Genomic DNA, 22,940 nt, shown 5'->3' with positions numbered 1-22,940 from the left:
AAGGATTTGTTCCTGATCTGCTAGCTTGTAAGGATTTAATAAATATATTTAGAACCAGTGCCTTTTGCTCTCTGTGAGGGCATTTTGGTTTTTTTTTGTTAGAGGATTAGTGGGGTTAATGATACCACAAATGCAGTTAACTCTCTAATGTCAGAGGACTTGACAGCTTGCAAGGGGCCCTGCGAACACATCTGCTTGGCTTCCTGGGTAAGAGCAGTACTGTTGATATTATTGGAGGTTTTCCATTACCTGAGGTATCCCCCCTTCCCTGGGGGACCAGGGAACCTCCTGAAATGAGGCCATAAAATGGGAAAGCAGTTCTACTCAAACTGTTGGAAGTTTTGGAGACTGCTTTTATGCGAGAGCAGCCGGTGGAAGCTCGTGCCCACGAGACGCGGCAGCAGGGAGGAAGAGGAGCAGCTTTCCCCTGCATGGCTGCCCTGCAGCACACGCTGCTGCTGGAACACCAAGGGATGCCTCCATGGCTTGAGGAGGTATTAAAAAGGAACGGAAAGGAAAAGAAACACATCACCTAGTCTGACAAAAACATGTGGACCTGGCTTAGCTGCCCAGGATAAACAAGGTGCAGCATCACTAATTGACATTGGTCTCACCAACGTGAGGTGGGGTGTAAGTGTCAAGGTCTTCAAGCAGAAAAGGCTCTGGAACTGCAGGGTGTTAATAGTCTACTTAGAAATAGCAGTAGAGATTGGGTTAACTACGAAAATACTTAAAGCTGTCTCCACCTTGCAAAAATTTAGTCCTTATTTCTATGACAAAAGACTTCCTCAGCTGCAAGTGTCAGCAACATGTTCCTCACTCCAGGTATTTATCTAGTATAATTAAGTGTGGAGTAGGCTATAACATTGCTGAAATGCAATATAAATTAATTCTACATTCGTAATGTATAGTCACAAGAGCGTATATTCATCACTCCTCAATTTTTTAAGTATATTTTGGCACTTTTCGGCAACAATCTCTTATCTCCCTGGTTCTTTGCCTGAAAAGTAACATCTAACTAGCCATTTATAAATGTTTTCTATATATTGCGTCGTTATACCTCTATATATCTTCTCCATTTTCATGATGCATATAGTATATATTTTCCACTTGGTAGGAAAACAGATGAACAGTGCTTTGGCTCCTGCAGCTGTTGATTATGCAGAGGGGAGGCTGCTGCAATTTTCCCGAAGGGAGCTTAGCAAGGTTTCTTTTCATTTCTTTTTTGTGGCCTGCCTCTTCAGCCAGCAATTCACTCAGCACCTTGACCATGAACCCCTTGTAAATTGGCATTTGCTCAGCCTGTTTTTAGGCACAGTACTTAACACTGGTCTTAGGACGTTTCTAATTACTGAATGAGGGGCACCATGTGACAGGTTTATAGTTTATTACACTGCGGTGGGCCAAGTTGTAACAACATTTTGGGTCAGGCCAGGGTCTCAAGAGATCATTAAAATCTGAAGTAGGCCACTTGACAGTAAATACCAGCACAGAACTGAATTTGATTCCTGCAGTTCTGAAAGAAAAGAAAGCCAACTCATTAGCTAGCTGCCCGGGCTGATTTCATATGGTATTATTACTTTGTTCTTTTATCTGGCACAACGATGTGTTCGGATATTTACTGGTTGTTAGAAAAGACCAAGGCAAAGAAACCTTCACGTGCTGGTGGAAATCATGCTCTGGCCGCCGATAAAGCATTTATTTTCTATTTCACGTTTTTAACAACAGTGACCAAAAAAGAAGAAGAAAAAACGAAAAAAAGGAGATCTGCTTCATGAAAGATAAGGATTGATGAGCTGGCTTCTATAAAAACAGAATCTTTGATCCTTTGCCCAAATTTGTACCAAATTTGCTGAGATCAGCATTTTCTCTTCCCATTTCGACACAGCTCCTCTGAATCACAGGAGGCACTAGTAGGCATGGATTTACAGCATCACCAGAGACATTAAGTAAACACACCTTGGGGCTCATCACTGTTTCTGTGCTTCTCTAATGTCACTGGGTTAAAAATCAGGGCAGTTAAAAACCATACCTCTTCTGAGTACAGAGAGACTGGTTTAGAGGTATGTGGAGAAATATGGCTTATTTGCCGTAATGTATTCATGTTTGTTAATTTATTTCTGTAAGTTTCTAAACCCAGACAAGTATGTACAAATACGTATTTGAAGACTATTCTACAGGAAGACAGCTAAAATGGGCCTAAGTTAACAAAACAACTTTGCCTTATCCCTTGCCCACATCTGAAAGCTATAAATTGGAAACTAAATAAATGGATAGAGAGGCAGAAAGGACTGGACCAAGCCATGAGGTTTGCATCTAGATCGGAATTCTCTCCAAGTTGCTGAAAGCAAATCAAGAATGGATTTTTGAATTCAATTTAGAGAAATAAGGCTAGAAAGTCTTGCTAGGGTCATACACTGGAAAGCTACTCACTCAAAATAAAAGTGCCCCTTCTAATACAGCTTGGTTGGTATTAAGGTAATTAACTCATCCTTCCCCCCTGAGTCTTCCATTTCCTCACAGGCATTTCTGCATTTTCTTTTGATCTGTGCCTTCACCTCATGGCTGCCCCGGTCACGTTACAGTGCATCTCCTGGCAGCTGCTTCTCCCACAGATGATTTCTACCCATCAGTGAGCCTGTGGCCACCTCTCGCCTCCTGATGTCAGCTCTCTGGGGCGAGGACCTTCTCCACCACCCCGCGCAACAGTGACTTCATTAATGGGTAGGCTCAGTGAACACAAACGATTATCCAGTGATAAATCATTAACGTCGCAGGGGATGGCTCCCATGGGATGACCCAACGCACCACCTCACCAGTACAGCGTGGGGAAGCCCGTCCCCCTCTCCCACCTCACCTCTCCATCCCTGCTCCCACTGCCTGGCTGGTGCCTCCAGCACCCATTTTGCCAGTGTTTTAGCTCAGAAGGGGAATGGGAACAAGTGGCTGAGGCAGGCGGGAGGGGAGAGGAGGAGAGGGGAGAGCAAGCCGGCAGCCAGCAGCGCTGACCCACGAGACCGGTGGAACTGTAACCTTGCAGAGGAAAATAGACACTGGGAAATCAGATCTTTTTTTTTTTCTCAGAGGCCTAAAATTAAAGCATCCGGCAACACATGAAAGTATGCCTAAGTGAGAAACCAAGTCAACGGAACAAAGCCAATTTAAAATAACTAAGTAGGTTTGGTCCCTAAAGCTCACGGGTTATCGGCATGAAGTCTCTCTCTCCATCCTTTTGATCTTCCTGAGGATCACTTCCACTGCCTCGTTCCGCACCACTTTTGCACGGGTGCACTCCAAAGGTCCCCTTGCAGAGTAAGACCTGACAGACACTGAAGCCGAGAAACATGCTCTTTGCTCTCACGGTTTATCTTCCAAGTGGGGCAGCGGGCTCTTTTGGTGCCAAAAAGGGAATATCAAATTAATCCAGGAATGCACTGAAGCGTTCGGCGCGTCTACCGCAAACCTGGCTGAGCTCAGCCACAAATCACAGAGCTGCCTTTTTTGCGTGTCCACAAGTACAATACAGTGATTTAGACACTATATTTTTCTGTTACGGTTGACAAAGTAGCCAACCATTCCTAAGCCTGCAAAGAGTTAACCTTGGCTAGCAACAGAAGGAGGGGGAGAAAGCGAGACAGCTCATAGGGTGGAATTAAACCCCTGTGCTATTAAAACTAGTAAGGTCAGTATTGCTGCTTGTTGAGCTCATAACAAGGCCTAGATTTTCCAAGCGTTTTCCATGACCTTGTCTAATCCAAGCAAGGTGCTCCTGTAGTTGGTCACACTTGTACAGAAAGAGACTGGGAGTGAAAGGGAGGAGAGGGAGGGAGGAGAGGGGGCAAGAGCTTGAGCCTCACCCTGAAAAGGATTACAGCACGTGCAGTTTTATTTCATGGTCTGCCAAATGCCCCTTGCTGTGTCTCTGAATGGAAAATGGGATAGAAGAGTGAGCTGGAATTTACAGAGCCTTTGAAAAGCAACTGGTGTCAGCATGTGCTCCAAATATGCCAAGTACTTCTTTCAATAGAGAGAAGGCCTCTTTTGGCTTTTATGGGGCACATGACAGTAGGCAGAAGACAACAAACATCGCAGTGCTGCGACCCCAGCAGAGAGAGGAATCTTCCCACATCTCCCCACCTACGAGACAAACAGGAGGAAATACGATCGCAGCTATTTTTGTCCAGCGTGCATCTCACGGCAATGCTGTAGCCAACATCTGCTAAATACAGCTTAAACGCCACACCTTTCTTGGAGAAGACGGAAATGTGGTGTAGATTGCTGGGTTCTTACTGGGTGCTCGGCTCCTTCGAGGAAGTGGGTCTGCGTTGTGTCTCAGTTTTTTCCTACAACTGGGAGGGACAGAATTTTTTTTGTTTCTTAAGGTTAAACCTTTGTCTCATAACCCTGCACCTGGGGTTTCCAGTACCAGCCCCAAGAGGTGAGAGCCGGCAGCAGGAACACCACATCCATTGTATGGGCATCCTACATGGCAGGGCTGTGACCTCAGCTGGACCGCATGGTTGGGGAGCATCTCGGTGGTTTTAAAAATGCTTTCAGCTGAACAAAGCCTTGTACAAGGTAGTGCTGGACAACATGTATAAGCACCCACTGGTTCCTACCACAAGACAAAGCCCAATCCAATGGAAGCGCCATGAGCTGCGAGAGGAGGTGAGCTCTGGGGTGGCTGCTAGGCAGGAGAGGAATTCAGACGGAATGATATCCATGTGTTTATAGGGAATTTATATGTTATTATTCCTTCTCCTCGCAAGCTTTGTTTATTGTTTTTGGAATGGGATAAAGAGAAGAAAAATTGGACTTAAAAATAACTTGCGTGGTCTGATGTACAAAGATAATATACATGACAGCCTAAGACACAGATTATGGGAACGCACAAATATATATTTAATTATGTATTATTTTTAGACACATAAGAAGTATGGAGAGCCTGCTCCTCCAAGCAAGGGAGCAACTGTGCTCAGGAGTGATTTACTCAACTTCAGTAAAAATAAAGTGACGTTCATGAGGACCCTTTGCACGAGGCTGTGAGCACCCCCTTTTTGCTTGAAGAAGAATCAAGCATAGGCTTACAATACTTGGCTGGATGGTGGCCCAGCTCATTTCAAGATCTAGCCCTGAGCAAAGCCTGTGCTTCTTCCAACAGGCCTAAAAGGCGCTCGCCTCTTTGTAGCGGCTCCCTGTTTCTATGGCAGTTGCTGAGCTGTTAAGGTCTTTAAAGAATGTCACTTCGGATGATTCACTTTCAATCACAGTGAGCCTAAATGCAAAGTTGAAAGGGCCGTGCATGTGTGTGTGTATGCATGTATTTGTGATCCGTGGCAGCCTTGATGAACACATTGTTTTACAGAACAAAAAGTTTGGATGCTCCTTTTTGAAGCAGAGAAGTTAAATGCAAAAGCGCCGGTGATGTTCCTAAAATTAAATATACTTCAGGAAATGAAAAGGCTGAGATTCTCCTAGTAGTTTCAGCTTCCTGGCACTATTCATAGTGTAGCTGTTAAAGTATGTATATTAGTGCACAAAAATAAGTTCCCTACAAAAAAAAGAGAGGGAGGGTGAACAGAGGAGACAAGTACGTTAGAGAAGAAAAATTTCACCCCAACTGGCATGCTTTTTCTCACCCTTTCCTAGCAAAAACCAGAATGTTTTGGATCAACACAGAAAAGTTTCTGTCAAAATGGAAAATATTTACTGAGAGCTTCAAATAACTGAAAGAAATGGCCTGTAACATAAACTGCAAGGCCACTTCTGTTCTAGCATTGGGTAGGTCTGTGTCAGCAACCTGCCCTTGTGAGAGATCCTGCTCTGTAACCATCCAACAGGGAAACCACCATGTGCAAGATCAGGAAACAGCCACATTGCTAGAGTTTAAGTTCCTAAAACCACACTGAGAAAGGGGGAAAAATAACATTTCAAACTAATAGGGAGTTGCAGTATTTTTCACATTGAAAATTGCCTATAAATAAGTCATTATTTTCTATTCTCATTGAGACATAAAAATATTAGCTTCACTGAGAAACCTTGGTAGGGTAGTATGTTCAATAGAGTAGCTATGTTGTTATAATTCGAAACAAATACTGGTGAAAATGGATCTAAAGAGGTTTGTGTTTCATTTGGCAAAACTTTGGCTTCAATGAAATGTGATATTGCAGTACCTTGCAATGGACAGGACTAGAGTTATAGTGTGAAAGTGTGGAATGGGAGGGTGGATATGCCTGAAGGTGGTCTTCACACATTACATACTAACATTTTCCTTGCCTATCCTCTTCTGTATTTAAAATACAGTTTCAGCTATGAAATGTGATCATGACAAAACACTATTGATACTCTCATTCTGTTTGTTTGAAATAAGGAACACAAAGGGACAAAATTTCAAGTCAAAGTAAATGATGATGATGACAGACAGACTCGACAGCTAAATGTGCAACAGCATCCTACAAGGGCTTTGCTGTCTAGTCTTCCAGAGCCAAGCGCTGTCAGCATACTTTAAATGTTAAGTTTCTCCACATAGTGCGTGGTTGCTATGATCAGGGTATAGGAAACCGCTCACCGTGCCATCTGCATCGGTAACACATTTTACAGCGCGTGCCTTACATTTAACTCTGCTCCGTATGGGCACGGATGTTACATAGGTAGCGTATTGTATACACAGCTATGCAAATATACACGTATATAATATTAATTTCATATCTATTTCTCCCATTCTGCTATATGGAGCTAGGCACAGGTAAAACACCAATCTGGGCTCGAAGAGAAAACATGCATTTCTTACAGCTACATCCTTGCTCTTCACCTTAATGCAGCCTTGAAACTCTCAGGTCTGAAGAAGAAAAACAAAATCTAGTGTGTTTTAGTATCTGGCTACCAGCAGCCCACATGCATTCAGATTACAAGCTTCCCAGAGCGCCCTGAAAGACAGCTCTCTAGTTATTTCCAGCAGCTTTAGCAGGGGCCGGACACCAGGCTTGCACTTTAGACGTGCCCAGAGTCCCCCCGCGACGGCACCACCGTGCAGAGCAATCCCACAGTCCCCCCTTCGAGACTTTTTCTCCATGACAAACCCCAGTCGAGACGGGACCAGGCTAGAAATTCCTATCTTGGTGCTCCAGCCAGACAGCATTTATGATCACCTTGAAAGTAATGCTAGCCTGAGACCTCCGAACACACGAGTTGGTGCGGCTAAAGCTCTGCTGAGAGCTTGCTACGCTCCGGTCAGGCGCTGCCAGCTTCTGGAAAAAACCCTCGCTTTCCAGAAAAGTCTTCGTTTGTCAACAGAAAATAAAGTCTAAGTCATAAACCACGCCAGGCAGGGGTTAGGGTGGGGGATGCTCGATGGGGTGCTGGAGAATTGCCTGCCTGCTAGCGTACCTCCTGCCAGGCTTTTTGCTGATCTTGCTTGAATTTGGGAGGGGAAGGACAGGGAGGAAGGGGGCAAACGTTTCGCCCCGGATGGCAGGCAGGGCACCGCGCAGTCACGCTACCCGAATAGGAAACCCAGCCTGAGCAAAACGAAACCGCAACCAGGCGGCTTTTCCTCATTTAAAGGGGCTCAGCTTGTTTTGTAACGAGAACTAGCTTTTCTTGTAAAACCCAGGCACGGGTAGCTTTTCTCTCTGCTCCCGTTCCTCGTGTTGGTTAGGGAACTGCTGCCCTGCCTCGTTGCTCCATCCCTACAAGGCACAAGCGCGTAGCCCAGGCCAGGCCTGTTGTTTCAGCATCCCGAGGGGACTATTCCAGCTGCACAGCCTCAGGCAGAAGATGAAAGCTTGACCGATCGGGTTTAACAAGTGGGAGCCCAAATTCTCCCTCCCTCTCCTCTCCCCTCCCTCATTTCTTTCTTTCTGGAGGCTTCCAGCAAGCAGGGATTATTGGAGTAGGATTTTGGGAGGCACCTGACATACAATAACTTTTATAACACAAGCCCGGGCTGACGACCAGCTCCCCCTCACTGCCCAGGCTCCACAAACACTGCCGAATAAAAGTAAACCACTCGCGCCAATAAACAGTTTGATCTTTACAAGATTTCAGAGCCGTTCCCCATAAACCTCAGGGCTCTCAGGGATGAAGGGAGAGCTCGGTTAGCATGGGGCTGAGAAGTCAGCCGGGGCCAGAGGACACTCGGCACCTCGCGGGGTCGGATCCTGCCCACCCTGGGCGCAGCCGAGCTGGGTGCTTTGCCATCGACCCCGACGGTGCCGCCGCCTCACCCGCGACGTCCGTCACGGCCGGTGGCAGGGGCCCAGCCGACCCCAGCGACGTTAGGTTGTGTTTGGAAATAAGCCAGATCACAGGGTTCATTATACTTTGCAAATTGCAGGGTGGGGGTGAGGGGAAAAAAGAAAGAACGGGAACCTTGACCACTTTAACGGTGGCAGGGCAGTATTTAATTTTCAATCAAGTACCTAAAACAGATTTCAAAGGGCATTTAAGCTGACAGTTTTATTTTCTCAGGGAGTAGGAGGAAAGATGAATAAGCAAAGAGTCCGATCTTTCTCAAAATAATTGCAGCCTTGACATATCTGAATTAGTTTGTAAAAGAAAATTCAGGGGCAGTTGATCTTATTAATTAGAGATGCACCAGGACTGTAATACCCAGTTACTCAAAGGCACCCTGGAGCTACTAAAATAAAACAAAACAAATCTTCCTTCTTCTCCACTGAATTCAGAACATACTCCCCTCCTTCTCCCCTTTCCCCATTTTACGTAAAAGTCATAACGAATACCTTCAGTCTGGAGGGGGAAGGGAAGAAATGTCTATTAAAAACATGTCATGAGTTCCTCCTCCCACCTTACATGTTTCATTGCGTTTCTGATGGATTGCACTGTTGTACGTGTAATAGGGTTTGTTACAAATGAGTGAGAAAACAAGTATCTCCACATTTAAAGAAGCATTACTTAAACACTATTAAAATCCTTTCATGTTGGGTTTTTTTTTCAGGGGAAAATAAGCAGTATTCTTTCTGACTAGGCTTGCAGATGCTTCTTCTCCACTGCCATCATTTTTCCTTGCAGTACCTCTGTGCAGAGCACTCTGCGTGCTCGGGAGAGGAGCCTCTGCCTTGGGGAGCTCAGAGCCCAAGTAGGTGGGAGAAGAAACCCAAGGGCAGGAGACGAAAAGCGCAGGGCTGAGCCTTGGGTTGCCCGAGGTCGCACAGGACATCGCTGCCCGTCGTGGGCCCGCACATCGGCGGTGGCAGAGATTTCCATTTACGTGGTAGACAGGCACAAGCAGAGCTCTGCCCAAAAGAGCTGCGCCGGGCCGGAGCTGAGCTGGGGCTGCAGGGACCCCAGGGTCACGGCACCCGCACGGGATTGAAAAGGATGTGTCAAGACTGCATAGCATCTCTGACATATGTCCCCGGGGTTTTGAAGGGCACTGTCTTCTCCTTTTTTGTTTGAAACTTGCATTGAGCGAAAAACATGCTCCATTTCCCCCCAGAGTGCAAATCTTCAGGGAAGTAACAGGGCTAGAATAGAAAATAAACTTGCTCGTCCTTTCCTGCCTGAACTCATGATGGATGACTAGTAATGGGTAGACAAATAAAACTGTCTGTAGGCTTGTTTGGGCTTAGATAGCCATGCAATCCTTCTTGCTTTTGGAGCTCAAGGAGAAGACACTAGGAATGGAGAAGCCATGTCTCTTTCTTTTCATTAAAGCCAGGCAGCTGGCAGTAAAGTTGCCTCTCCCCAGGCTGCCTATGTCGGGGAGACCAAGACTAAACAGAGACGGCAATGAAGAGCTCCTAAAAGAGACGTCCGTTTAAGAGGGGGATGCTTTGCATGGTTGTGGAGGCAATAAACTAACTGGAACAGGGAAGAGTCAGCAGTGTGTTGAGCTCATGCAGCTCATTTACGAAAATATTTAGAAGCATAATTAAAATTATCATTCCTAGTGAAGGGGGCCGGAAACATCTTTGCTCTTTTCATCTCTTTCTTCTGTAATTGAATTACAGCTGATTTTTTTTTCCTTCATTGGCTGAAAGACTTCCAGACTACCCTGACTTGCAACAGCCAGGAACTGCAGGCCTGACCCTGAAGAAAATAAGAACAGGTATTTGGGAGTAGAGGGGAATAAAGCATATCTTACGTCCTGTCCCTAAGGCCTCCCTGTTACTCTGGAAGCATCTCCTTATCCCAGGCGGCGGGCGAAATTTTGGGGATCACCTTAGGAAAACAGTGCACTACATTTCCCAACTGGCGTGACATCTTTAGTGAATTTTGAACAAAATTTTTAAGCAATGCTTATTAAGGCTATAGGACCTGAGAACACAGACCTCTGATAAACCACCAAGAGGACAGTGCAAGAGAGAGCTTGCTAGCTGTGAAGGCATCTGAGACTACTGAAGGGAGAGATAAAATGGCCAACTCACCATCCCACGAAGAGAAAAGCTGTCTTTTCCCATGAACCTTAGCCAGTGCTTTCACAGCAGATGAGAAGGTCCTTTGAAACCCAGCACAAATTTCTCCCTTCGTGCTGGAGTCAAAAGGCAGAGCTGATCAGGCTGCAGGGGACAGTGCTTACATGCTCCTCCTTACATGTTACCAGTGTATATCGATGTGACTGTAGTTAAAGAGAGCTAATTTGTCAAGAACCTGCCATAATCCTTAACATAATTATTACAGAGCATTGTTGAGTTTTGGGGTAGTAAACATCACATAAACTAGACTAACAGAAATGTACTGGTACAGGGAGCATGAAAAAAGCATCTCCTGTGTTGCTGAGATGCTGAAGGGGCTGCAGTCCTCCTGTTCAGCTGGACTCTGCCTCACTGTCACCCCAACGTTTTATCAGGAGCTGCCCGTAGCGAACAAGAGCAAAGAGCTTTTAGCACTCATGTCACGAGTCATTCTTCTTCACAGGAATATTGATGATCTTTAAATTTCTAACCCTCATTCTTGCAGAGTTAAACTTGACTTATGCAAACTTGAAAAGTTCAAAGTGCAGGTTTTTTTTATTTTTTTTTTTTTTTTTAAATAGCAGAACTTTAAAACCAGCCTGTTATTTATTTTCTAAACAAGTATTTATGAATTTCAAGCAAATGCATGGGTTTGCGGGGAGGCTTTTTGACATGGCTTTTGAATGCTGATGTTAGTATAACTGATCTGGAGAGGATATTAAACAGGAGAAAAGAGTTATTGTTGCTGGAGCATACTTTCACGATGACTGATACTATATCTGTCCAGCTGTGAAAATGAGAGGCCGTATATACATATACATATACTTATAAATAAATAAATAAATAAATAAAACCCCCTAATGATTAAGTAGATTGCAATTGTCAGAGATGTTGGGAGTACCAAAGCTATTAAAAGCACAAAGTTTTTATATATTTTGTCAGATGTTGGACACTGTAATCATAAAAACCGCTCACTCTCTATGGAAAGCCCAGGCAAGTTTCACAGAAGCAACAAGACAAAAGGCAAACCTTTCTGCACAGCCACATTGCTTTTCTTGGATTTTGTTCAAATGTAAAATGAAAACAAATTCCCACACCCGGGAAGCTGTGGCAAACTGTGGATGTCAGCTTTGAGTCCATCCCTGTGTGTTTTCGATGGAAGCCTCAGTCCAGGAAACTCTCAGCACGTGCTCGAGCCCCCTTCCAAACATTTTCTTGTAATAGAGTTGTGGACCCTTTGGGGGTAGAAACCCTGAGACTAAAGAAGGACAAAAGGATGTGAAAAAGGAACTGCAAACATCGTCTTCCTCGCGTAATGCTTTACCACAAAAGGAAAAAAATACAAACCCACATGTACACCCTTACTGTAGTATATAACTATAGTTTGTGGGACAAAGAGAAACAGACTTGTGGAAATTGCTCTAGAAGGAGCTGCCTCAGAGAACAAACTGAAGGGTAAAAAGGTGATCGTCGTTTGTTATAAAGAGGTATTTATTAACTGCATCTCTTCCACAATGTACTCTGTTTTTTCGGAGGATCATCCTTTCACGCCGGAGGTGGACCAGCCATGGTGAGGCGGACCCTGTGACCCTCTGCAGCCGCCACAGCGGCGGCGGCGACAGACACAGCACCGACCAGGCACCAATTACAGACTCTCCCCATTGCACAGTGCCATCGTCCAGCACCCACTAACACCCAGGAACCGACCTTCTCACTCACTCGAGGTGGTTCCCATCCATTTGTGACCAAAATGCAGATATACCTTACTCTCCCATGAGACTCCCGCTTGCGTCCTGCCCACCTGCGATGGACGGTGATGCCAACCTTGGGCTGCTCAGATTGAACCCACCCGTGCAGCAGGACCTGGGGGTACGAGCATCCTTCCCAGCCCGGGAACAGGCCAGGGCTCCCTCCCCTTCCCGTTCACCGGCAGGACGCAGCTACAACCTGGCAAGGGGCTGCTGGGGCCCAGGAGCTGGAAAAAACCACGGTCCCTAAAGTTGAGGTCCTCCACAAGCTGAAGGGGATCTGGCGTGTCTCCCTGGCGATGGAGGCGGTCGCCATGGTAACTTCGGGATTGCACACATCAACAGATTTTAACATGTTGGCAGTTTGGGAAGTGACTGTTTAGGCATTCCAATTAGGCCGGATATTTACACGTTTAAAGGTATCACACGCTTAAAATAAAAATAAAAAAAAACAACAGGAAAATCTATCTGAGAGAGGCTAAGCAGTGCCAAATTAGAAAACAAGCCCTAAATATAGACTTAACAGAGGCGCATGTGAAAAAACAGCGTCTAAACATGAGGAGGAAAGAACAGCAAAGAAGGAAAACGAAACTCCCGTTGAAAACAAACAAGAAGCCGCTGCCGCCCGCGGCTCAGCAGCGGGTGACACCGCTCTGCCCCGTCCCCCGCCACGGGTCCAGCCCCGACCCCAGCACAGCTCCTCCGGATCCCCGCATGGAACCCCCGGGTCCCCGCACAGCTTCGGCCGCAACCGGCTTTCGCCCGTGAAATGCAACCGGTTTGGGGCTCTTCCCGTCCCGCTGCTTGGGACCGGTGTCCGCTGTCACCCTGCTTTCGGCGTGCCACGGGAGTCGTGACCGTCCGCACGGGTGGGAGGGGTTGGGAAGAAGATGGAGGTTGGGATAGCGGGGCTGGAGCCGTTAAACGTGGGGCTTTATCTCCTGAGATGGCAGCGTGACGCTGTGGGGTATGTGCTCTAACTGCAGTCTTCGGCTAAGAAGATCAGCTTTGACTGATACCAACGCTGACTTTTAAATTGCCATTTTAAGTTCCAGGCTTAGCCGCTCCTGGGAGGTATATGGCAGTTCACACCTCTCAGACCTTTTGTTTCACAGGGTAATCGTGTGTATGCCTAATTCGGGTTTCCAAGGTGTTTGTTTACAACTGGCTAAAGCTAGAGACCTGGAGACAGACCGCCAAACTATAAAGTGATAGTAATTAAAAAGGACCCTCGCAAGCTTTGATCCTGGAGCACCATCGTGTTTCGAAAGGGTGCAAGCTCCATCCCTGCAGAGTATGACAGCCCTCCTGCTGTAATTAGAGGGATGACTGTGCACACTGTTGCTGAGGAAGAGGAAACTGCCTCCAAATCAAGGAAATCTGAAATAATTTAATCACACTGGGTTAGCATCTCCACGCAGGCAGGGGGGGAGGAAATATCCATGGCCACAGACATCAGCTTCAAATTTGCGACTGCTTTCCTCACAGCCTTGTCTACGTGCCAGCCCTCATTTTGGCAGAGCCCCCTCTTGCCCTGACCAACCAGCAGTTCCCACAAACCTGCCGTGTGCTTCTCCCCAGCCCTTCTCCCCCTTCCCTCCCACCACTGCAAATTCACAGTATCTATTTGTGCCCTCCTCCTCATTTGCGTCAAGTCCAGACCTAACACCCCCCACCCTGTGGCCATCTGCCACCCCCAGCTACTGCTCGTACCCTTGCCATTGCCCCCTGCCCCAAACTCTCTTCTAGGTGACATCTGTCCCCCAAAGCCACCCCTACACCTTCCCCTCTCTTAACGTCAGTGATCTTCCCAACTGGATCACTCCACTGCTTTAGCCTGACTTCTGCTGCCTCTTCACGCCACGTTTTGACCCACCTCTCAAACCCTCCCTTCCTCCTGCTTGCCTTTTTCTTGCCATTCAGCATCTCATTCTGGCCTCCCTGGAGCAAAGCACTGAAAACAGAGCGGCTTTTCAACCATCTGACCTTCCCTTCTACCTCCTCCTCTGCAACCTCTTGTCCCTATAAAATGCAGGAGTGTTTCATCCTCACCTCTAGCCCATCCATCCATCTCATCTACCCTCTTCTCACCGTTACCTGGCTCCTTCCTCTCCCTGCAGAAAGATGTCCAATAACCCCACCTTAGGGAGCACCTCGACTCTTGACTGCTCTTGCTTCTTCGAGTAGGGTCCCTCTCTCCTCCCGTCCCCACATACAATCAGCTATACATCCAGCCAACCACTGTCTGGAGCCGTTGTCTTCTAATTGCATCTTGGATGCTCTCCTGCCTTGCACTCAACAGTAAACCTTTCTTGCCAGAGTTTCTAACTAGCTCATCTTGGCCGAAGGTTGGGGCGCTGCTCCATCTTGAGCTTCCTTGACCTATAAGCCATCCATAAATCACTACTGAGGACAATTCGCAGGTCGGTATCTCCTGTCCCAGCCTGCCAACCTCACAACCATAGCCACCCTGACTCTCACACCTCCTTTAGCTATCATTTCAAACTCAACTGATTTAAAAAAAAAAAGAGCTCCTTAACACTTTTGATAGCCTCTTTTGGTTCACTGCAGTTACTGCTCAGACCTGTATGCTGCTCTCTGGGCATCGTGTTCAGCATACACCTCTCTTTATATTCTTGTTTCCTGCCTGTGGCTGTGTCACATTTGCATGGTATCTATGTGTCATGCCATGCTAAAATTCTCCTTCAGCATCTGCATCACTGCAACATCCTTTTTTCTGGCCCCCTCACTCTTATTCACCCAGGATGCTCCTAGAGACCCAATGATCCTTGCCCATTATTTTGATCCCATCCCTTTTTCCACCACTGTTTTCCATTTCCCTATTGCACAGAATATGGGCTGGCTGTCTTAAATGTTCAAGCTGACCATCCTCACACTAATGTCTCATGCTCAGTATCAGAAGATCATAAATTTTCAAACCAGCACTCCTTCCAGGAGTTCCTTCTCCAGCAAAAAAGTCTCCACAGACACCTCATTAGCCCCCTTCTAATCTTTAAAACTTTTCCTTATCACAACATTTATGCAAAACCCGGTAACTGTTAGACTCCAGTTGAGATCTCAGCCTATCATGCTGCCTGATATTGTGCAGTGGTTTGTGTGGGCTCCACCATCTGCCCGTATCTGCCTCATCTTGTACTCACACTGTGAGCTTCTCAAGACAGTGGCAATCTTTTGCCTGCCCTCAGACTGACCTTGGCTACTTGTGCTTGTCACCTCTAGGTATTTACATTGTCATAACTGTCTCAAATTAGTCACCTTGACATAAAAACACAAGGCCTGCCCTTAATATTGGTATAATGTGTCTAACTGGCGTGAAAATAATTTCATTTGATTTGTAAAGAAAGGAGGATGTAAAATCAAAACAGTCAGTATTTTTATCAAATATCTATAAACAGAATAAATTATTCATGAATGCCTTTTAACTCTAAAACAAGATCTTTCTTTCTTTCCACATACCTTTCCTGCTTAATTAACTACCATATCAATAAGCCAATGAAATTACGGAAAGTTGCATTTACATAATCAAATCTATTTAAAATCAATCTAATTAAATCGGTGCATACCTCTAATGTAGACATTTAAACCAGTGTAATCCTTACACGCACTGTTTTTAGCTTGCATTGATAAATCACTGTAAACTGATTTAAGCAAAGGATTAAATTGGTTTATGTGCATCTAATTAAGATGTTTGTACTGGTTTAACTAGATCCATGTTAAACTGATTTCTTGAAAGTGGTGTAAGTTTTTTGTATAAACAAAGCTTTGCCTTCCTTTCCCTCTGGTGCCCTTGCAAGTACCAAGTCGTGATCTGCAGGTCATTCACTGATGGGGTCTGAAGAGCCGACAGATCGCATGGTGCTAATGACCCCCAGCTTGTTTCCAGGCTTTCAGTCTCTTTATTGCTAGGAGGAACTTCAGATCAGTAAAAACAGCAGGAGAGGAGGAGGAGCGGTCAGCCTAAGCTGACCTCTGTCTCACGAACTCACCGGTCTGGTGAGGCTGCGTGAGTGACTCCGGTGAATGCCTCTCCCAACATCTTTCAGTGCGCATCATCCCACAGCGCTCAGACCCTCTCCCGTGAAAATTCCTTATGAATTGGTTAAATTGTGGGACGGCTCATTTAATACCAGAACGGCGCTGCGCTCGTTCCCCTGAAAGCCATACGAGAACCTACTCTGTTCCTCCAGATTCAGTGTTGCATAAGAAGACAAAGGCTTTGCAATTTGTAGACTCTACTTCCAGTGGTTCCTTATGAATATTAGAAATACTTCTCTATCACACTGGGTTGCAGGTTCACTGGACACTTCCAAATTTATCTTTTTAATTTCCAGATCAATTCAATTGCAGTTCAATTCAATTTTTGTAGGTTATTAAAAAAAAAAAAAAAAAAAGAGAGAGAGAAGAAAAGCAGCAGCCAGTTTTGGGACAATATCTTCTTGTCACAGTATCTTAGCTATTGTATTTCATCTGTGTTATCCTGCATCTAAGGGCTTTGTTTGACTCAGCTGTAACCTTTCAGAGCTTCTGAATGAAGACAAGGAAAGTCAGGATTTAATCTTTATGCTAAAGCTTTTCAAGGCATTTCAATAGCAACATTTCTTAACCTATAATTTGGCATAATATTGTGGGGTGCATCATGCTGTGGAACTAACTGTTCTTAAATTGTTCTATTTTAACGAGCGAATTTCTTCATTTTAAGGTTATGTCATGGTGAAAAACAGTCTTAATTTTAATGAAATAAATATTTTTCTCTCTTTGTGTTTCTATGGTGGATGTATCAGCCTAAAGCCTTGAGGGTGCCGCTCTTTTTTGCAATAGAGTGTCTCACTCATAATTTAATCATTCAGTTGCACAGAGTAAATCTGTAGCCCAAATTACTCTGAAGTGGCTGCCTGGCAGGAGGGACGTTTATGTCCATTACACTTTCTTATCCAAGCAATGGCTAAGCACAACTAGGGGATGCGACACAATTTTATAGCTTTAGCTTAAAAGCTATAAGGTCCTTAGACTGATCAAGGAACACAAAGGTGACGAATAGGTGAGTGTTGGATCCCTTTCAAGCTTATCAAAATACAGGTACCACTGTTATTTCCAGGGGAAAACCTGCAAGTTGCACAAAACTGTGGGGTTTTAGGCCAGGTGCTGGGAAGGGCTAAGACACCTGTGATTTGACTTAAACAGTATTTTCTTCTCAATGCTGTTGTCTTAGTCTTTGTATGCATGGTATTTCTAATCCACTTGCCAGCGTATGCTTAATGCAAAACAATCTGAAGAGCTATTTAACCTTGTCTCTTCGCACGCAAGCGGAGATTTATGTCTGCAGAACAGGAAATTCACTATAATGGCAAATGTCTTATGCCATTAAATGGGCTGTTGAACATTGCCAAACTTACTCGGAAGGAGTTAAAATCTCTACCTTGCTTACTATGATTTGTTACATTGATTACTTCCTTCTTGTTTGAACTTTTTTTTTGCCAGGAGAGGGTATTTAGACCTAAAAAACAACAGGTGATGGAACCTGGAAATCAGATAATTGAAGCATAAAGTTAGTCCTGCTACTCAGAAAATGATTGCATTTGCAAGTCTGACCTATCCATGGCAGGAATCTTCAGCTTTAAACCCAAGCACAGAATATTAGCTGAACGCCAGTGCAAGTACAATTAAATTGGGAGTAAATCATACATTAAAAGCCAGCCACGTGCTTACATACTGGAGTGTCTGCAAGACTGGGACGAACGCTTCCGGAGGAATTCAGCTTGTATCGGCAGCACGCTCACACACACAACCACCTGAGAACAGCTCACATACTTGTAATCTGCACTTTTTAAAATTCCCCCAGCTGCACGCTAACAAATGTCATCAGATTCAACAGACGGCAAATCAGGTAGGCAAAACACAGAAACCTTTTTGAAAATCTGCCAAAACAGAATCATCTCGAGATCTAGCTGCCATTTAGCGCACAGACTATTTTGTGTGACAGGGATGCAGACAAAACCATGCAAAGCGAACAGCTTCATCTGGATACGTTTCTAATCAATTCATCTGAATCCTCAACTGTAGATGAAACCACGGTTAGCAGAGTCCTCTACAAAACTAAACATAGATCAATAAACACTCTATAAGCCGGTGAAATAAATCTTAGAAGGGAATCAAGATTTATGCTAAACTGAGAGGGCTCCTTAGCAAGGATAGTTTCATATTCATTGCTTCTTTTTTAAGGGTACATTTTATAACATCCCTTTATAAAAGGGAAAGCCGAGTTCTGCGCAGAAGATCCCTGGCAGGGGCAGAGTCCTTCCCCTGTGCTTATCACACAGAAGTACCTCTGCTCCAGTACTTCAGAGTTACACAAAATTTAGAAATGTCACTGCAGTTTCCGAAACCTGTTGACCTTAAGCCCACTGGCTTATTTGGAGATTTGTCCTTTGAAAAATGTCTCATGTATTGACAGCTATGGATATGTCTCAGCTAGGATATGGCATGCTTTCAAAAAATGTATTTAAATACCATTTTAAACCACTGGTCTAGGCCGAGTAAGTTGCCTTTTGATATGATGACTATGTATCATATAAGTGATACCATATAAACAATATATATACACATAAGTAATATAGATATTTATGTATATATAAACACATACATTTTCTAGATAAGCACCACACACACACATATATATATCTATAGACATATAAATACCTACTATTAAAAACAAACCAAGAGCTCCATCATTTTGGTGCATGACTCTGCAGGTACTTTGCATTCCAAGTGCTGCCCAAATATGTGAAACTTTGTCACTGTGATTTATTTGGGAAATAAAACCCCACAAATCCTGCTGTTCATCTTAACCAGTGGGATTTCTCCCTGCTCTCCCCATTCCTCAGTGCTGCCTCTAACCCACAGTAGCCTAGACACTATTTTACTAACCTTCAAATCCTGCGTTTATTATAATAATTTGCCTTCTGGCTCACTGCCATATTCTCTGTGCAACTCAAGAACCCTGTTTCATTGATACCTCTGGGAGTTTCTTTGTGGACAGGGGCACTGGAAATCCCCCCTACAATAAGTTTTCTTAGCTTTCATTCAACAGTGGAGCATCTGAAATTCCAGTACCTTATCTTAAACCTAGAAACTTCCAGGACTAAAGCCATTTGATTTTTTATTTTATTATTACTCTGGCTTGTTAGAGAGCAGTTTAAGCCATGGGACCCTAAAGATTCATAATCCTTCCTCGGAGCATTAGCTTTAAGTATAACCCCTCTTGATAGTCTTTTCTGTATAAATGTGCAATCTCTATCTGGAAGTTGCAGAATTCTTGGCCTTAGTGATTTTCTCTGGTAACCAAATTTTCACATTCTGCTTATTGGGAAGAAGTCTTTTACCACTTTCGAATTTACCCCCTTTTGATTTCAATGACTATTTCAGCATTTTTATTTTAGCAGATGGGGAAGAGGTGCTCCCATTCAACTTTTTCTATGCTGTTCATTATTTCACAGACTTTTATCTTGAGCCCTCTTGTTTATCTTCTTTACAAGTGAAACGACCTCAGTCTTTCCAATTGCAAGCATGTAGTGTTACATTACATAGTATAAGACCAGTATCTATCTAAGCAGCAGCAGATAGAAAACATGAAAAAGAATCCTGAATTTAAGCACCCAGTCTGCACCATCTGCCATAAATTGTAAGAAGTCAATTAAAAAGTTCTTTAGCCAGTATCAGTAATGTGTAATGGGAACATTTACTTGATTGCTAATGGCTGGGTTTACATGATGTCTCAAAGCATCAGTTGTGAGGGTTGGCAGCAGCACAGCATTAGGACTGTGATCATCTCTATAAATTAAGTTTATGTTGATATAATTAGCAGTTGCAAGCTAAAATAATATTTATATTGATCCTAGTAAAATCAATGCTGCACCAGTGAAAACATACTCCAAAAGTTCATGCGGCCTGTGTCACGGGATTCCAGCTGTTCGCTCGTTCCAAAAGCCGGGAAGACGGAGAAGCCCAGCAGTGTAGCTGGTGCTCAGGGCCTCTGCGGGGGCAAAACCTGCTCCTTTGAGTCCTGTCTCTGGGTGGAGGGAACGGGGAAAGCCCCAGGGGAATTCAGCCCAGAGCGTGACGCAAGAACTGTGCAAACAGCAGGGTGTGATGTTTATGTGCGTTCGTTGTAGTCCTTCTCGGACATGCATTTGCAGTGTTGGCTGCGTTGGTTTGGGTGCGCTGAAACACAGCGAGTTGTTCTCTCTAAGCCCGTTTCGCAAGGATTAGGAAGAGGGGAGCCTGCGGCATTGCCACCGGCTAGGAGAGCGCGGGACAAGACAAGATGGCCACGCTCCTGTCTCTGGCTCGCACCTGTGTTTAATTAGTTTGCTCAGGAGAGAGCTTCTTCTCGCAACCAGATCGTTTGCTATTTGGATTGCTTCACCTCTCCCAGAAAGCTGTCTCTTTGTTTAACAGGCGTTTAAAACTCTGTGCTTTTGGGTCTCCAAAACGTCTCACAAGACGTCCTTTCACTTTGGTACATACCCCAGTGCTGGCAGCAGTTTACATTAAACCTCAGCTTAATTGCACTGTATAAATAAGGTTTATACTGCAGGAATAGCTACAGGCCCCGGCTAAGCCAGGGCCCTCTGGTGCCAGCCCCTGTACAAAGAGCGAGTTAATAATAGCCCTCGGAGCAAACAACGTCGTGTCTCCATGCCAGGTACCTGAGGCACGGGACTTGCCCGGACAAGTCGCAATTACATTTCTGCGACTCTTTGAGGGGCTGAGGCGAGGGTTACTGGGGAGCTGGTGTGTTACTAGAAAAACCAGCTGAGCGCCCAGAATCTCCTGCAAGAACCAGCTGCAGACTCCTGGCCGGGTCCCCCGCCAGCGGTGCTGCTGCCTACCTGAGCAGCAGGTCACGCCACGCCGCGCTCCTCAGCCCTGCTTTTGGACGAGACCTCGAGTTTTGTAACTTCTGAACAAAGGAGAGGATATGTAGCAATAGCATCATTTTTTTTTGTTTCTGACTGCTACAAACAACGTGATGTATGAAGAAGAAATTACCAAAAAACAACCCCCAACCAACCCACAACACTCAATTATTTTAAATTAAAACAGCTAAAAAGCAAAACAACAACAACAACAATCGGGCTGAGCACACTCTTCGAACTGGAACAAAAACAGGAAGCTAAACTCTCTGCTGGCTGAACTCCACTGAAGTCAATGTTTTGCCAGCAAAGAATTTGGCTCCAAGTTTCCCAACAGCATTAATAAAGCAATAGATTTATTGCCTAAGTAAAAGAGCAGACGCTGCTTTATGTATTTCAGCGCTCTGCTCCCAAAGCTTTCCTCCAGGTGAGCCAGCACGACCGCGATGATATGCTGCTAGTCCCTAAGGAATGTGCTGATGATGGTCAAGTGAACCAAACCAGTAAAATCGACTTCAGGCAAAACAGAAAAGAAATCTGCAATTAAAGTTCCAGCTAAATACATGGCTATGACAGTGATAGGACTTAAAATGTTCCTGCCAGTTCTTACTATGTGTGGCACGGAGAAGAGTGTCATTTGGATACAGGGATCCAATCTACCTCTAACTAACAAAATCAGAAATAATCGTCTTTTCTGCAATGTGCATGCATGGGCACGATTCACATCACACTCACAGAAGCAGCTCTGACAAGACCCCAGTGTCCATGTCACCAACTCCATTGCACAGCCTATGTACTGAGGTTTTCTGCCTGCATCTGCTCTTCCACTTGGCCAGCAAATCTGTTGTTTCACCGTTAACGCTGCTGTTTGGAGAGCTTGAGCTTCGCTCAGGCATCCTGAGGGTCTCCCGTTGCTGTTTGGGGGTGAACCGCCAGAACGTGGGGCAAGGGGAAGCCTTCGGTGAAAATACAGCACATCTGATCGGTTTTCACCTAGAGAACTAGTAAGAACTGAAAGAGAGGAAAAAGCACAGCTGTCCAGGGGTGGAGGAATGCAAACACTAATCCCCACCTCATGGAGGTTGCTGAACTGGGAGACAGCAAAGGTGGTGCGAGTGTGGGCATGTGGGATATGGCTCAGGCAGGGGTCTGGCACTGCCATGGTCCCTGCTGCTCAGGCGAAAGCAGGAACAGCCAAAGTGTAATTTGGCCACGGTCCCGCCCGTCGGCTGTACCCCCCCTCCGGAGCAGAGCAGCCGTCGGTCTCTGCTGAGTCACCAGGGGAAGCTGACGGGGGTCTGCTGATCGCAGCCTCCACTTTTTCAGAAGAACAAGGCCGCCGATAATATCGGGAAATTATGATTTCAGCTGTTTCAAGATCCATAGCATTTTATTCTCTCTCTTAAAACATAACCAGGGGAACCAGAGAAGCAATTCTGAGCCTTGTTAATCAGAAAGGGCCTTTTAAAGTGTCGCACTGTCAATATAAAACTTTATGAAATTGCATTATAAATGCCAGGTTTAGACAACTAGCACATCTTAATAATGTTTTTAAACGCGATCTTACTTTCACCCTTGCTAACGAAAAGCAGATAGGTAACTGAGGACGGACCACATCATAAAAAGATGCAGAGATGTGGCTTTCCTCCATGGGGCTGGAGATACCCCTTCAGCGCCAGCCCCCCCCGCAGCCAGGAGGTCTGGCTCTGCGCTGGCTGCCAGCTTCTGTGGCTCTGCCGACGGTGGGGAGAGGGCTAACAGCCTGCTTAATGGGTGTATAATCTTTCCACGAGCAAAGGGATTTGCCAGCATTTAAAAGGGGCTTTTAGGTGTTATGGTCAACG

The 22,940-nt window shown here is 45.2% G+C and overlaps 1 long non-coding RNA gene across 1 annotated transcript in view; it reads right to left on the bottom strand.

Annotated features, from left to right (window-relative positions):
* The window catches only part of LOC138690269 (uncharacterized), a 159,179-nt gene that overhangs the window by 34,152 nt on the left and 102,087 nt on the right, over nucleotides 1–22,940 (bottom strand). The window lies entirely within an intron of this gene.

This window comes from Haliaeetus albicilla, chromosome 21 (genome assembly GCF_947461875.1).
Source record: "Haliaeetus albicilla chromosome 21, bHalAlb1.1, whole genome shotgun sequence".
Classification (NCBI taxonomy): domain Eukaryota; kingdom Metazoa; phylum Chordata; class Aves; order Accipitriformes; family Accipitridae; genus Haliaeetus; species Haliaeetus albicilla.
Note: the sequence above shows the minus strand (reverse complement) of the source record. Positions and strands in the feature narration are given on the sequence as shown.